General features: G+C 40.5%; 1 long non-coding RNA gene across 1 annotated transcript; it reads right to left on the minus strand.

Annotated features, from left to right (window-relative positions):
- Positions 1–936: 936 nt before the first annotated feature.
- Positions 937–13131, minus strand: LOC138899495 (uncharacterized). Its single transcript, XR_011411179.1, has 2 exons — positions 12747–13131; positions 937–1135 (listed from the first exon to the last, which is right to left on the minus strand). It is a non-coding gene; the product is annotated as an uncharacterized lncRNA (long non-coding RNA).
- Positions 13132–16584: the final 3453 nt, after the last annotated feature.

Consider the following 16584-nt stretch of genomic DNA (forward strand, 5'->3'; position numbering starts at 1 on the left):
CGATACGCCATAATCTTTGCTCATTTTTAGCATTTTAGGGCCATAAAACAGGAATTCAATACAATTCCTAGATTTTTGTGTGGTATAGTCCGCGCCATCTGCATGAATTCGGGCGACCGGCCCTTGATCTCATAATATTTTGGGGGACCATCAAAAACAACCTAATGAACAATAGTTACCCCATAACTATGACCGTTCCTCATTTTTTGGCTCTTTAGGGCCATATAACTGGAATTCAAGATGATACCCAGATTTTCGTGTGCTATAGTCCACGCCATCTGCATGAATTCGGGAGACCGGTCTGGAATCTCCTTAATTTTGTGGGTCCATAAAAAATGACCTAATGAAGAATGGTCATCGCTTCGCCATGACCGTTCCTCGTTTTTGGTGCTTTAGGGACATAGAAAGGGAATTGAGGACGATTCCTTGATTTTTTTGTGCTACAGTCCACGCCATCTACACAAATTCGGCCGGCCAGCCCCGAATCTCTTAAAATTTTGCAGGCCCATCAACAACGATCTAATGAACAATAGTCGTCGCTTCGCCATGATCATTTCTCATTTTTTGGGCATTTTAGGGCTATAAAATAGGAATTCGGGATGATACCCTTATTTCCGTGTGCTATGTCCATGCCATCTACATAATATTCAGGTGACCGGCCTCGTATCTCCTAAAATTTTATAAATCCATCAAAAATAACCTAATGAACAATAGTCATCGCTTTGCCATTGTCACGACCCAAAATCCATTAAGGCCGCGATGGCACCGGACACGGCTGTCATGCAAGCCAAACCATAATTAATTAACTTAATTGCCCATTTTAGTATTTTCTTAAATTTTCTCAAATTAAACAATAAAGGTAGAACTCCTAGAGTAAGTGATAAATAATTTAGCAACTAAATTACTGAACAACCCATAATTTCTCCCAAAACCCGGTATCACAAGTGGATGAGCATTTACTAGGGAGTTAAAATAAGATACAGCATCTGTCCGGATTACATATTTGATAGGAAAAATAAAATAACTCTAAAGGAGACTCTGTTAGCTACAGATCGTAATACAGAATGCAGCTCACCTACGTCCCCACATTTTAATCACACATCTGCGCCTACAAGGCCGCTAAACATATATGTACCTGCACAATAAAATGTGCAGCAGGTGCAACATGAGTACGTAAACAACGTGTACCCAGTAAGTATCAAGCCTAATCTCGAAGTGGTAGAGATGAGATGGTTGACTTTGACACTTACTAAGGGTCAATAATAATAATTGAAATAATAAAAGAATATCTAAATCAACATGATTCACAGAGTTAACAATAATTTTATTTAACCAGCAAAAATAATTAAATTCCTTCAAATGCAACAAGTCCCGATCCAGAGTGTCGTGCACACTGCCGAGGGACGTGCGGCACGATCCATAGATGCATCTATCCTGCCGAGGCGTTCGGCCCGCTCCATAAGAAAGGAGAACATTTTCTTATGTACCTCCGAAAGGAGTATAAATTTATTATAAGATCAATTCGATAGGATGAACAAATTCTTTTAACAATTAATTAATTTAAACAGAAAATTAAGTATATGAGATTTTCATCTTTTAGTATTTTTTCCCTAACAATTCACAATATATATATCAAATAATTTTAATTAAACAAAGAATACAATTTACACAAGTAATTCATGATTTGAGTCCTAAACTACCCCCACTTTTAGCATAAATAGTAGCTACGCACGGATTCTCATCGTCTCGTGCATACGTAACCCCCGCAATTAGCACAATTATTTAATTTAATCACCTATGGGATAATTTCCCTATCACAAGATTAGACAAGAGACTTACCTTGTCTCGAAGTCCACTTTCTGATCAAACTATAGCGTAAAAACCTCAATTCGATGCCGAAAAATCCGAAACTATCCAAATGTTATACAAAATAATTAATATCTAATAATTCGAATTTAGGCTATTAAATAAATTACCCAACCCAAAATGGTAAAATTCTTAAAATTCACCTCGGTCTCACGTGCTCGGATTCCGAAAATATTCGGATGAAAACATTACCCATAATCTCAAGAACTCAAATATATAATTTCTATCCAATTCCACAACCATTTTTATAGTGAAAAATCAAAAATACCAAATTCTAGGTTTTTCTTCAAAACTCCAAATTTCTACAATTTTTCATGTCTAAATCCATGTATAAACCTTGTATTTAACTCACAACTAGTAGGAATCACTTACCTCATGATTGATGGTGAAAATGGCGATAAATAATCGTCCCCAAAATCGGCTCCCATGAAGAAATGGGGTGGAAATGAGTCCAACCCCTGTCTTTAACAGAACACTGCTCAAACCCGTTCTTCTTTGCGTTCGCGAAGGCCAAATGTTCCTTCCCCAGCATTTCCCCTTCGCGTTTGCATGACTAGTGTCGCATTCGTGAAGGCCTGTCCATGCAAGGCTTCACGTTCGCGTTTATGCCATCGCGTTCGCGTAGGCCAAATGGCCTTAGGCTCGTCTCCTCCTTTCTTCTACACGTTCGCGTAGTTTCCTCAGTCAATCCCTCCGCGTTCGCGAACTACACCTCGCGTTCGTGAAGGCCAAAACCCAGGGGCCTCAAAACGCCTCTTCGCATTCGCGACCCACTGATCGCATTCGCGAAGCACAAGATAGCAGCTGCCATTTTCCTTCTTCGCGAATGCGGGACTCCCTTCGCGTTCGCGAAGAACAAAACCAGAACCAGCAAATCAGCAGTAGCTTTTCATCCAAATTCGATCCGAAACCACCCCGAAACACACCCGAGGCCCCCGGGACACCGTCCAATTATACCAACCTGTCCCAAAATGCAACACGACCTTGCTCGAGGCCTCAAATCACAATAAACAACATCGAAACTATGAATTGCGTATCGATTCAAGCCTAATAAACTATTGAACTTCTAACTCCCACATCCGATGCCGAAACCTATCAAATCAAGTCCGATTGACCTCAAATTTTGTACACAATTCATAATTGGCATTTCGGACATGCTCCAACTTTCGGAATTGGAATTCAATCCTGATATCAAAATGTCCACTCCCGGTCCAAAATGATCTACGGACTTCTGAATCCACTTCCGGATGCACTGCCAATACGAGAATCATTATACGGAGCTATTCCTAGACTCGAAATCCCAAACGGATATCGATAACATTGAAATGTACTTCAACCCAAATTTATAAAATTTTTCCAAAATGCCAACTTCCACAATAGGCGTCGAAACGCTCCCGAGTCATCCAAAACTCGATTCAGACATATGCCTAATTCCAAAATCATCATACGAACCTATGAAACCTTCAAATCTCTATTCTGAGGTCCTCTACTCAAAAGTCAAAGTTTGGTCAACTTTTCTAACTTAAAGTTTCTAAATTTAAAATTTTCTTTCCAAATCAACTCCGAACTTTTTAAAATTTAATTCCGACCACACGTACAAGTCATAACACCTGAAATGAAGCTACTCAATGCCTCGAACCACTGAATAATGCGCTAAGGCTCAAAACGACCGGTCGGGTCGTTATATTTTCTCCTACTTAAACATACGTTCGTCCTCGAACGTGCTAAGAACTGCTCTGGAGTTATCTGAAATCATTGTTTAATACCTCGTGCACCTACTCGTGCTATAGAAACTCAGTTGAGCATATTAGCTTGATCAATTCTGAAGATATTCTCTTTTATTTAGGCAAATAAGCCTTAGAGCCAAATTCCGACACCTGAAATCCTCTACCAGGACTACTTCCATCATACTAACACCATTTCAATTACTACACAATGTACCAATACATGATTGTATACTCTCACAGAATTCACAGCATGCACCGCATCATTCACATGGGCATAATAACACCCTCTGACAAAAATAGCCAAAATCCCATGAATCTGATGCTCACAACACACCTCATGACACATATAAGTCTTGTTCCAATTCTCGAAATACTGTCGCGACAAAAGAGATATGTAGAAACTCATAAACACTTGCCGAGTTAACAAATCATGGAGTTTCTCCTCCTGACAATGACCATTACCTCATTCTAAACAGAACAACAATATTTATTCTTTAATATACATTATATAAATCTGATTGTACTGATTTTTTATCCAATAGTCTAATCTCACCCAGTATAAGCTACACAGGGAATAAAGCTACCTCAAACCTTGACCAAGATCTCATATGATGCCAATAATGCGCCAACATGCCACAAAATCGAATGTGATACATAAGGAAAAGTGAACTCTTGAAAGAACTACTCAACCCGCGTAACTAATTTAACAACTGAAAAGATGTCATGAATCTCTCTTAGAAAGTGCGAACAAAATACACAGGAATAGATATAGGGGAAATGTGCCCAACACGGGGGGTGCGGCGGGAGGTAGGGCAGGGTTTAGGGGGTGGGGCGGGAAGCAAGGGAGGTAAAGGGAACAAGGGGGTCTGTAGGTTGAGAATTGGGTCATAGAACGTAGGTTCATTGACGGGTAAATCTATAGAGTTGGCGAAGATCCTCCAAAAGAGGAGGGTCAATATAGCGTGTGTCCAGGAGACAAGGTGGGTAGGGTCGAGGGAGAGGGACGCAGACGGGTATAAAATTTGGTACTTCGGAGTCCAGAAAGGTGAGAATAGAGTGGGCATCTTGGTGGATAGGGAACTTAGAGAGTCTGTTGTTGAGGTTAGATGAGTGAATGATAGATTGATGATTATTAAGTTGGTGGTTAGAGAGTGCACCCTAAACGTCGTTAGCGCCTATGCGCCGCATGTGGGCCTAGATGAGGAGGTTAAACGACGATTCTGGGAAGGGTTAGATGAGATTGTGTGCCAGGTTCTGCCTGCTGAGAAGTTATTCATAGGAGGGGATTTCAATAGGCATATTGGGTCGACCGCAGGTGGTTATGGCGAGGTGCACGGAGGCTTCGATTTTAGGGAGAGGAACGGAGGAGGTACATCGTTCTTGGACTTCGCTAAGGCTTTTGGGTTGGTGATAGCGAACTCTAGCTTTCGGAAAAGGGAAAGGCATTTGGTTACTTTTCAAAAAGCGGTGGCGAAGACTCAGATTAACTATCTCCTCCTTAGGAGGTGTGACAGAGGGTTGTGCAAGGATTGCAAGGTGATTCCGGGTGAGATACTCGCGACGCAGCATAGGCTCTTGGTGATGGATGTTGGTATTATGTTAAAGAGGAGGAAAAAGTCTACTCGAGAAAGATCGAGAATCAGATGGGGAGCCTTAACTAAGGATAAAGCCCAAGCGTTGGAGGGGCGGTTATCGGCTATGGGAGCTTGGAGGAGCAGTGGTGATGCGAGCACTACGTGGTCAGCGACAGCAAACTGTATTAGGGAGGCTGCGAGAGAGATGTTAGGGGTCTCGACGGGCGTCTCTGGTGGGCACAAAAGAGACTGGTGGTGGAATGGAGTGGTCCAAGGTAAAGTGGAGGCAAAAAAGGCAGCGTACTTGAAGTTAGTGGGAAGCATAGGTGAGGAGGAGAGGCGAGTGTGCATGGAGAGGTATAAGGAAACTAGGAAGGAGGCTAAGTTGGCGGTCATGGAGGCTAAGACTGCGGCTTATGGTCGTATTTACGAGGAATTGGAAAAAATGGTGGGGAGAAGAAGTTATTCCGGCTGGCCAAGTTAAGAGAGAGGAAGGCTCTGGATTTGGATCAAGTGAGATGCATCAAGGACGAAGATGGTAGAGTATTGATGGAAGATGCCCAGATTAAGAGGAAATGGCAGACTTACTTTCATAAACTTCTGATTGAAGAAGGTGATCGGGATATTTTTCTAGGCGAATTGGAGCATTCTGAGAGTCACCGTGACTTTGGGTACTGCAGGCGTATCGAGGTTGAAGAGGTCGTGGGAGCTATGCGTAAGATAAGTAGGGGCAGAGCGACCGGTCCAGACGAGATTCCAGTGGAATTTTGGAAGTATGTAGGGAGAGCAGGTTTTGAGTGGTTGACTAGGTTGTTTAATGTTATTTTTAAGGCGAAGAGGATACCGGATGAGTGGAGGTGGAGTACGGTGGTTCCATTGTATAAGAACAAAGGTGATATCCAGAGTTGTAAAAATTATAGGGGTATCAAATTACTAAATCATACCATGAAAGTGTGGGAGATGGTGGTTGAAGCGAGGGTGAGGATGATAGTGTCTGTATCCGACAACCTGTTCAGGTTCATGCCGGGTCGTTCGACTACAGAAGCTATACACCTTGTTAGAAGGTTGGTGGAACTGTACAGAGAGAGGAAGAAGGATCTGCACATGGTGTTTATTGACCTAGAGAAAACGTATGACAAGGTTCCTAGAGAAGTTCTCTGGAGATGCCTGGAGGCAAAAGGTGTGTCGGTTCCCTACGTTATGGCAATTAAGGACATGTATGATGGGGCTAAGACTCGGGTTAGGACAGTAGGAGGCGACTCTAAGCATTTTTAGATTGTAATGGAGTTACACCAAGGTTTTGCGCTTAGTCCGTTCTTATTCGCCCTAGTGATGGACGCGTTAACACACCATATTCAAGGGGATGTATTCGCTGATGACATAGTTCTGATTGATGAGTCGCGAGCCGGTGTTAACGAGAGGCTGGAGGTTTGGAGACAGGCTCTTGAGTCTAAGGGTTTCAAGCTGAGCAGGATGAAGACAGAATACCTAGAGTATAAGTTCAGCGCTGAGCCAGGGGAAATGGGCGTGGATGTAAGGCTTGATTCGCAGGTCATTCCGAGTAGAGGCAGCTTCAAGTACCTTGGTTCGGTTATCCAGGGGGGAGGGGAGATCGACGAGGATGTCACACACCGTATTGGGGTAGGATGGATGAAGTAGAGGTTAGCATCTGGAGTCTTGTGTGACAAGAGAGTGCCACCGATACTTAAAGGTAAGTTCTATAAAGCGGTAGTTAGACCGGCCATGATCTATGGGGCTGAGTGTTGGCCCGTTAAGAACTCACATATCCAGAAGATGAAAGTAGCAGAAATGAGGATGTTGCGGTGGATGTGTGGGCACACTAGAATAGATAAGATTAGGAATGATAATATTCGGGAGAAGGTGCATGTGGCTCCCATTGATGACAAGATGCGGGAAGCGAGGCTTAGATGGTTCGGACATGTTCAGAGGAGAAACCCAGATGCTCCGGTACGGAGGTGTGAGCGGCTGGTTGTGGAGGGCACGAGAAGAGGTAGAGGGCGGCCTAAGAAGTATTGGAGAGAGGTGATCAGGCAGGATATGGCGAGGCTCCAGATTTCCGAGGACATGACACTTGATAGAAAGATATGGAGGTCGAGTATTAGGGTTGTAGGTTAGGAGGTAGTCGAGTCGTGCCTTACTTCATACCATTGTGGGACTAGCCATGTAAGGTTTTTGTCTAAGATAGATAGTGGCAATATTGTATTTTACTATTTCGCTTTTTAGTGCATGTCCTATTTACTAGCTATCGCTTTTGCTTTGCATCTTTCTTCTAGATTTCATGGTATTCCTATTTTTCTTATGATTGTTGTAGTGATACTAATATTTACTAATACTGTCTCCCTTTACTTTGCATCTTTCTTTTAGATTTCATGGTGTTCCTATTTTTCCTATGATTGTTGTGATACTAATATTGTCTCATTTTTATCCTTTTGTCTTTTTGTTTTTTTGAGCCGAGGGTCTTTCGGAAACAGCCTCTCTACTCCTTCAGGGTAGGGGTAAGGTCTGCGTACACACTGCCCTCCCCAGACCCCATTAGTGGGATTTTACTAGGTTGTTGTTATTGTTATCACGCTATTTTGGCATGCAACCCAATTCACATATAATACCTGTGGAATACGCTCCCCCGACCTTCCGCACTAGACCACAAGTATGCACATCCATACCACCGGCCATACAATTGCTGAAAAGCGAATCAAGGATCTGCATATCAATACACAAAGTCTCTTACACACGACACCGATCTCAGGTGACGCTGAAGACAATGCCAGCTTGCTTTAAACCTCTAAATCCTTTTCTGCTCGTCCGAGCTTTTGACATTCTTGTCAAAACCGAACCTCAACCTCGATCCTCAACTTCCAATTACATACCTCTCACCGCACTTAGCATGCCAATACGCGAGGGTACAAGAATTCTGTCATCACTCTTGAACCACTAATACACCAAATATTTCATCATATAGCAACCTTTTGCTTAACTCAATTCAGGAGAACAATTGCAACACGCTACTGAATTCCCATAACCGTAGGAAATAAACTCCTCCAGTAGTGGTCGAAACCACCATAACTCTTCTGGGATCCATCTACCCAACAAGGCCATTTGAATCAACTACCTCCCAAATCAATTATTTATTGGTGGTTGTCAAGCCTGCACGCATAACCACAAATCACATGTTATAACTTTACACACTAGATGAATTGATCATTCCCACAATCACGTTGATTCAGCCATTGCAACCGACCCAACTTCTTTAAATTTACCCTTGACATGCCTTAGAAATAACGTTAGCTCCATTCACAACATATCGAACTCAATCCGCACTCACACTGAGTAACCCGAATCGCGGGACTATATCATCTCAATACCCATGAATCACCTCATACCTTTCTCCAGCGCACAATAACACCTCCGACTGGTATACACATTATGCAGAAGCTCCCGCAAATCCTAAGTCATTTCTTCCTTTCCTCTAACATTGCACCGCTTACCCGATAATAACATAGAACACTCCAAGCCCCGTTCGTAACCTACTACAAAACTCGATCCTTAACCATACCATGGAATCGAAATCTTCAAGTGCCGGACTTAAATTCTTGAACTCACTGAACCGTTGCTAAGAGTCACCCACTCTGGCCTAGTCTCGAATATAACCAAACTCCATTGCACCGTTAGTACATGAATACCCTCACAAAGAAGCATCCAGCTAGATCACTTTCCTTGTACATCATCTCCACATGAAGCATAAGCCCTGAGTCTTCCCAAAGCCTGAACATGAATCGATAAAACCGATTACAGCACACATTCTTCAAATCCCTTGATCAAATTTCCATTGATGTCCTTTTTCCTTAGTTGAAATGACCCACCAATACATCGATAACTAGAAACCTCACAAATAGACAACCCTTCAATCCAATTGTAGACGGTGGGGCTCTCCCACTTAGCTTGAAGCTACAATTACATAATTCTGGAACCCACCAAGACTCCTTACCCCCCCATTGACACAATCTCGCATAATCGACCCACCAAATTCCTCGAAATCCTAATGTTACACATTTCATGAATATTCTGAATCACTAGCCACATTCACATACTTGACTTCTTACCTGATAGTCAGTAAAATTCTTCGTAGAAGCTCCATCAATACTATGCAACCACTAATCTCCTCACAGGAGATATCCCACCTGTGGAAATCCCATACTGACATCCTCCAACAATGCTGCACCGATTACTATTACCACGAAACCAACAACCCATACTGAGCACATGCTCGTTCACCAGCTGTACAAGTCTGTTCACTCCCCGTTGACATCAACTAAAAGTGCAACGACATCCCAATCCAAAGTCATGTTGCATCCTTCTTCATATTAAGCAACTCCCTTCTGTCGTATCCAATCTTTCTCAATATAGCAGCCAATATTACAACTTAAGTCCGTAGACATAGTCACTGTCCATCAAAAACCCCAAATCACTCCAAACTTTCCTCAATACATGTAATTATCCTACCATGTAACCCATATGCTACATTGCCACTCTCCCACTTTGGACAAACCCTCTCGATAAAATAACTACTCGACTTCTGTTTCTCACACTTGGACTTCTAGGAACTTAACCACTACAAGGCACCTCTCACATGTCCTTCCTCGTCCTCCGCTGCCCAGTTGTTGCCTTAACCAAAATTCCGTCTTTGTAGCACTTGAACCAATAGATCGATACCAGCTTTAAATCTCTCCGAAGATCATCCTTCTCGAGACATCAACACTAGAAACACCAATTTGATCTCGAACCACTGCACACCCTGATTTCTGACAACTGCTTCCCCGACACCAATTCCTAACACCCCGCCGTAAAGGCGAGTTGAAGAAAACCATAACACCGGCGAACCTTAACGCATTTAACAAGGCGATGAAACCACATCACAATTGAGAACTCTACCACGCTCTAAAATATCAAGCCTTATTACTCCATCAACCCCAAACCTCAACATTCATAGTACGATTACCTTTCCTTTGCTGGGATTAAACGCCAAACCCCTACATCATGTACTGAGAAAAACCTTCTTTCAAGTCGTTTACCGCCCTGACAAATAAGCAGGCATTCTACCATTTCATAAACACTGTGCGATAACAACGCACGAGTCGTCATAACAATCAATGCCAAATCTCTAAACCTTAGGTAGTACTGATACTGAATTGAAACGATATAGCGGCCTTCCGCAAGGCGATGACAGTAGCCCAATTAATTACGCAGGGAGAAGCATCCTGCACTACATCTGTAATACCATTAAAATTTCTTCAATCCCCAATTTATAACAAGCGCTTCACGTCGCATAGAATTGAATAGGAAGGAAATGAAGGCATAAACCTCAAAGGAATCAAATTGCACGATGAGGAATAAAAAAGAAGAGTATTCTTAACAGCCCTGCAACCTCTCGAAGATAGGTTCAGACGTCTCCGTACCGATCCGCAAGACTCTACTAGACTTGCTCATGACTCGTGAGACCTAAGTGAACCTAGTACTCTGATACCATGTTGTCACGATCTAAAATTCATTAAGGCCATGATGGTGCCGGACACCGCTGTCAGGCAAGCCAAACCATAATTAATTAACTTAATTGCCCATTTTAGTATTTTCTTTTGAAATCAAAATTTCCTCAAATTAAATAATAAAGATAGAACTCCTAGAGTAAGTGATAAATAATTTAGCAACTAAATTACTGAACAACCCATAATTTCTCGCAAAACCCGGTGTCACAAGTGCATAAGCATTTACTAGGGAGTTAAAACAAAATACAGCATCTGTCCGGAATACAAATTTGACAAGAAAAATATAATAACTCTTGTCACACCTCCCTTTTCCCGAGGGGGATAGGGAGTTTTTCGAATTTAAGTGACATGAATCGAAATGGGATTATTTATTTATTCAGAGTCGCCACTTGGAATAATTTATGATGTCCCAAGTCATCGGTTTATTTTAAATCCCAAATCAAGGAAATTGACTCTATTTTTAAGGTCCGCAAATACAGAAGACCGGGTAAGGAATTCTGTTAACCCGGGAGAAGGTGTGAGGCACTCCCGAGTTCCGTGATTTTAGCACGGTCGCTTAACAATTAATACTTGGCCTAATTATCTGATTTAATACATGTTTAAAACCTATTGTGCTTTTTTTTTTAAACTTTTTAACCGCTTTTAATAGTTATGGAATTTGTTTGAACAAGTCGCGATGTCGCGCGCTCGTTTATTTTGTACACATTGCGAATCGCACCACGTGAAACGCACCCGCGATTTACAATATGTTTATTTTATTATTATTCGAAATTATGGTCGGGTCACATGAAATGCACACCCGAATTGAGATTTACGTATCGTGACCATGCCACGGGAATCGTACCCATAGTCACGATAATTTATTATTTATTAATTGCTCCTAAAGCAAACTACAATATTTATGAATATTAATGGCCTAAGCATGCTCCTAACGGTCTAATGCAATAAAGGTTACAGTTTCAATATCCATTTCAAATTAGCCCAACAACCCTACGACCCGACATGAAAGCTCATTTTATTTTATATTTTTTTTTTTTCAATTTCCAATCCCACTCAAAAATCCAAAGACCCAAGCTTATCTTTTAATTCAAAATATCATACCCACTACTAATTAACACGTCATCTACTTATGTATCTATTTGAAATGAAAGAAGATCCTACTGCCAAAATGTAATTCATACAAACATTGAACCACTAAATCAACTACTTCTCCAAAATTACAAAGTCAGCAAACAAAACATGAACCAGAAAATGTAAACAAAGGAGATTGCCACTTTAGCTCAAATGACTATACTGTAACTATAACAAGATGAACCACTGTGGTTTCTAGTGGATTTAATCTATGAGAGTCCAATGCAAATTTGATCCACTAGTAATCCATTTCATGAATTCAAGTGGATGAAAATCGTTAAACTACTGACTCAAAGTTAACTTAAACATGACGCATTAACTGATTTAAAAATTTCTCAAAGTTTGAAACTAAATCAAGGGAAAGATTTTGCACATGCTACTAACCAAGAGGGGTTCGCTCTGATAGTAAGCAACCTCCACTTTTAACCAAGAGGTTGTGAGTTCGAGTCACCCCAAGAGCAAGGTGGGAAGTTCTTGGTGGGAAGGATGTCGAGGGTCATTTGGAAACAGCATCTCTACCTCCTGGTAGGGGTAAGGTCTACGTACGCACTACCCTCTTCAGACCCCACTAGTGAAATTATACTGGGTTGTTGTTGTTGTTGTTGCTAATAAATCAAAATACACCATATAGGAGAGGGTCGTAACTAATCAGTGGACAAACAAACAAACTAAACCTGTGGCATGGTATTTGAGCACAATAGGCGATCTCGAACTCATATTTTCAGTTCAAACAACAGACAATCAAAACTAAATGTTGGCGGAATTAACAGATATAAATAACTCCAATAATTAAGCACAGTAAATGCACGAAATTAGGCATCAATAATGCGTAAGCAACTCAGATCTTAACATTTACCCAAATAACAAGCTTAGGAATATATGTGTACCTGTTTGAAGCAAGAACAAAAAAAAAACAAGTTGGACCGAAGAATCAAATAAAGAAGAGATGCTTCAAATTGGAGCCCAGCTTCAGCAAAAATCAGCGACTTAGACTTCGAACAACACTTATAGAACCCAGGAAAAGTTTTTAAGCCTTAATGTTTCCAACAATCCACTAGAATTCAAATCTTCATGGAAATCTCTACTTCACTTTTTGTTTTTTTGAAACTTTGGTTTCTCAAATCTGATTTTGAAAATTAGAAAATCCAAGCTTTATTTTCAGATGCTCTTCCTCTATGCGTCTGAAATTTTCAGCATTTTCGTAGGTGTGTTTGTGAGAATATCAGATGACGGATTTCATGGGTGTATCTAGATGTGATAGTGAGAGATCTGTGAGATTAGAAAGGGAATTTAGGAGGCGGCTAGGGTTTTGTAAAAATGGGGGTCCTGTCCATCTCTGTCTCTGATCTTCGGGGAGGGGTAAAATTAGGGTCTCCTCTAATAAAGTGGGGGAGAAGAGTATGGGCCAGACTATAAGGTGGATTGGGCTTCTACAGGTATGGGCTTGAAACAATTGCAAAATTAGTCACTTTGGACTCAAATTTTAATTAAAATTAATTTGCGTGGCTAAACTATTCTATATATTTTACTCACTACTTGGCTAATGACCTAATTAATTAACTAATCTAAGAATGCATCTTTTTTTTTTGTTTTTAGATATTTATATAATGCATTTAACAATATAATTAAATTCTAAAAATGCAATTTAAAATCTATAATGCTATGAAATTAAGATTTGGATATTTTTTATGATTTTTATGATTTACGATATTCCTAACATGCATAAACAATGTGAATAAATGCAAAATAAATAAAGAAAAACTTTTAAAATTCATAAAACAATTAAAATTATTTTTGGATTATTTTTTAGGAGTAATTTCATATGTGGGGCAAAAATCAGATGCTCACAACTCTGAAGAAGACTCTGTTGGTTGCGGATCGTAATACAGAATGCAGCTCACCTAAGTCCCCACATTTTAATCACACCTCTGCACCCACAAGACCGCTAAATATATATGTACTTGCACAATAAAATGAGCAGTAAGTGCAACATGAATACGTAAATAACGTGTACCCAGCAAGTATCAAGCCTAATCTCGAAGTGGTAGAGACGAGATGGCTGACTTTGACACTCACTAAGGGTCAATAATGATAATTTAAATAAAAATAGAATATCTAAATCAACATGATTCACAGAGTTAACAATAATTTTGTTTAACCAGCAGAAATAATTAAATTCCTTCAAATGCAAGAATTCCCAATCTATTAATTTAAATTCACAAGCTGCAATTAAAAATAGCAAAGTATCATATAATTATTATTATTAGGCACGTTTTCTGTCGAGGTCGTACGACCCGATCTATAATGTCGTGTACACTGCCGACGGATGTGCGGCACGATCCATAGATGTATCTATCCTACCGAGGCGTTCGTCTCGCTCCACAAAAAAAGGAGGACATTTTCTTATGTACCTCCGGAAGGAGAGTATATTTATTATAAGATCAATTCGAGAGGATGAACAAATTCTTTTAATAATTAATTAATTAAACAGAAAATTAAGCATATGAAATTTTTATCTTTTAGTATTATTCCCTAACAATTCACAATATATATATATATATATATATATATATATATATATATATATATATATATATATATATAATCAAATAATTTTAATTAAACAAAGAATATAATTTACACAAGTAATTCATGATTTGAGTCCTAATCTACCCAGACTTTTAGCATAAGTAGTAGCGACGCACAGACTCTCGTCACCTCGTTCGTACGTAGCCCCCGCAATTAGTACAATTATTTAATTTAATCATCTATGGGGTAATTTTCCCCTCATAAGATTAGACAAGAGACTTACCTTGTCTCAAAGTCCACTTTCTGATCAAAATGTCGCGTAAAAACCTCAATTTGATGCCGAAAAATCTGAAACTATCCAAATTTTATACAAAATAATTAATACATGTCTAATAATTCGAATTTAGGCTATTAAATAAATTACTCAACCCAAAATGGTAAAATTCTTAAAATTCACCCTAGGCCCACGTGGCCGGATTCCGGAAATTTTCGGATGAAAACATTACCCATAATCTCAAGAACTCAAATATATAATTTCTATTCAATTCCATAAGCATTTTCGTAGTGAAAAATCAAAAATACCAATTTCTAGGTTTTTCTTCAAAACTCCAAATTTCTACAAATTTTCATGTCTAAATCCATATATAAACCTTGTATTTAACTCACAACTAGTAGGAATCACTTACCTCATGATTGATGGTGAAAATGGTGATAAATAATCGTCCCCAAAATCGGCTCCCATGAAGAAATGGAGTGGAAATGAGTCCAACCCCCGTCTTTAACAGAACACTGCTCATACCCGTTCTTCTTTGCGTTCGCGAAGGCCAAATATTCCTGCCCCAGCATTTCCCCTTCGCGTTTGCATGACTAGTGTCGCGTTCGCGAAGGCCTGTCCATGCAAGGCTTCACGTTCGGGTTTAAGCCATCGCATTCGCATAGGACAAATGGCCTTAGGCCCGTCTCCTCCTTTCTTCTACGCGTTCGCGATTGACCCTTCGCATTCGCGTAGTTTCCTCAGTCAATCCCTCCGCCTTCGCAAACTACACCTTGCGTTCGCGAAGGCCAAAACCCAGCAGCCTCAAAACTCCTCTTCGCGTTCGCGACCCACTGATCGTATTCGTGAAGCACAAGATAGCAGCCACCATTTTCCTTCTTTGCGAATGCGGGACTCCCTTCGCGTTCGCGAAGAACAAAACCAGAACCAGCAAACCAGCAGCAGCTTTTCATCCAAATTCGATCCAAAACCACCCTGAAACACACCCGAGGCCCCCGGAACACCGTCCAATTATACCAACCTGTCCCAAAACGCAACACGAACTTGCTCGAGGCCTCAAATCGCAACAAACAACATCGAAACTATGAATTGCGCATCGATTCAAGCCTAATAAACTATTGAACTTCTAACTCCCACATCCGATGCCGAAACCTATCAAATCAAGTCCGATTGACCTCAAATTTTGCACACAAGTCATAATTGATATTTCGGACCTGCTTCTACTTCCGGAATCGGAATCCGACCCCGATATCAAAAAGTCCACTCCCGGTCAAACTTCTCAAAATTATTCAAATTTCCAACTTTCGCCAAATGACTCCAAAATGATCTACGGAACTCTGAATCCACTTCCGGATGCACTCCCAATACCAGAATCATTATACAGAGCTATTTCCAGACTCGGAATCCCAAATGAACATCGATAACATTGAAATGTACTTCAACCCAAATTTATAAAATTCTTCCAAAATGCCAACTTCCACAATAGGCGCCGAAATGCTCCCGAGTCATCCAAAACTCGATTCGGACATACGCCTAAGTCCAAAATCATCATACGAACCTATTGGAACCTTCAAATCTCGATTCTGAGGTCGTCTACTCAAAAGTCAAAGTTTTGTCAACTCTTCTAACTTAAAGTTTCCAAATTTAAATTTTTCTTTCCAAATCAACTCCGAACTTCCCGAAATTTAATTCCGACTACACGTACAAGTCATAACACCTGAAATGAAGCTACTCAATAACTCGAACCGCTGAATGACGCGCTAAAGCTCAAAACGACTGGTCGGGTCGTTACAGCCATGATCGCTCCTCGTTTTTGGCGTTTAAGACTATAAAACGGGAATTCAAGACGATTCCTAGATTTTCGTGTGCTATAGTCCATGCCATCTGCATGAATTCGGGCAATAGGTCCCGAATTTCCTAAA

The sequence above is a fragment of the Nicotiana tomentosiformis genome, chromosome 9, assembly GCF_000390325.3.
Source record: "Nicotiana tomentosiformis chromosome 9, ASM39032v3, whole genome shotgun sequence".
In the NCBI taxonomy this organism is placed as follows: domain Eukaryota; kingdom Viridiplantae; phylum Streptophyta; class Magnoliopsida; order Solanales; family Solanaceae; genus Nicotiana; species Nicotiana tomentosiformis.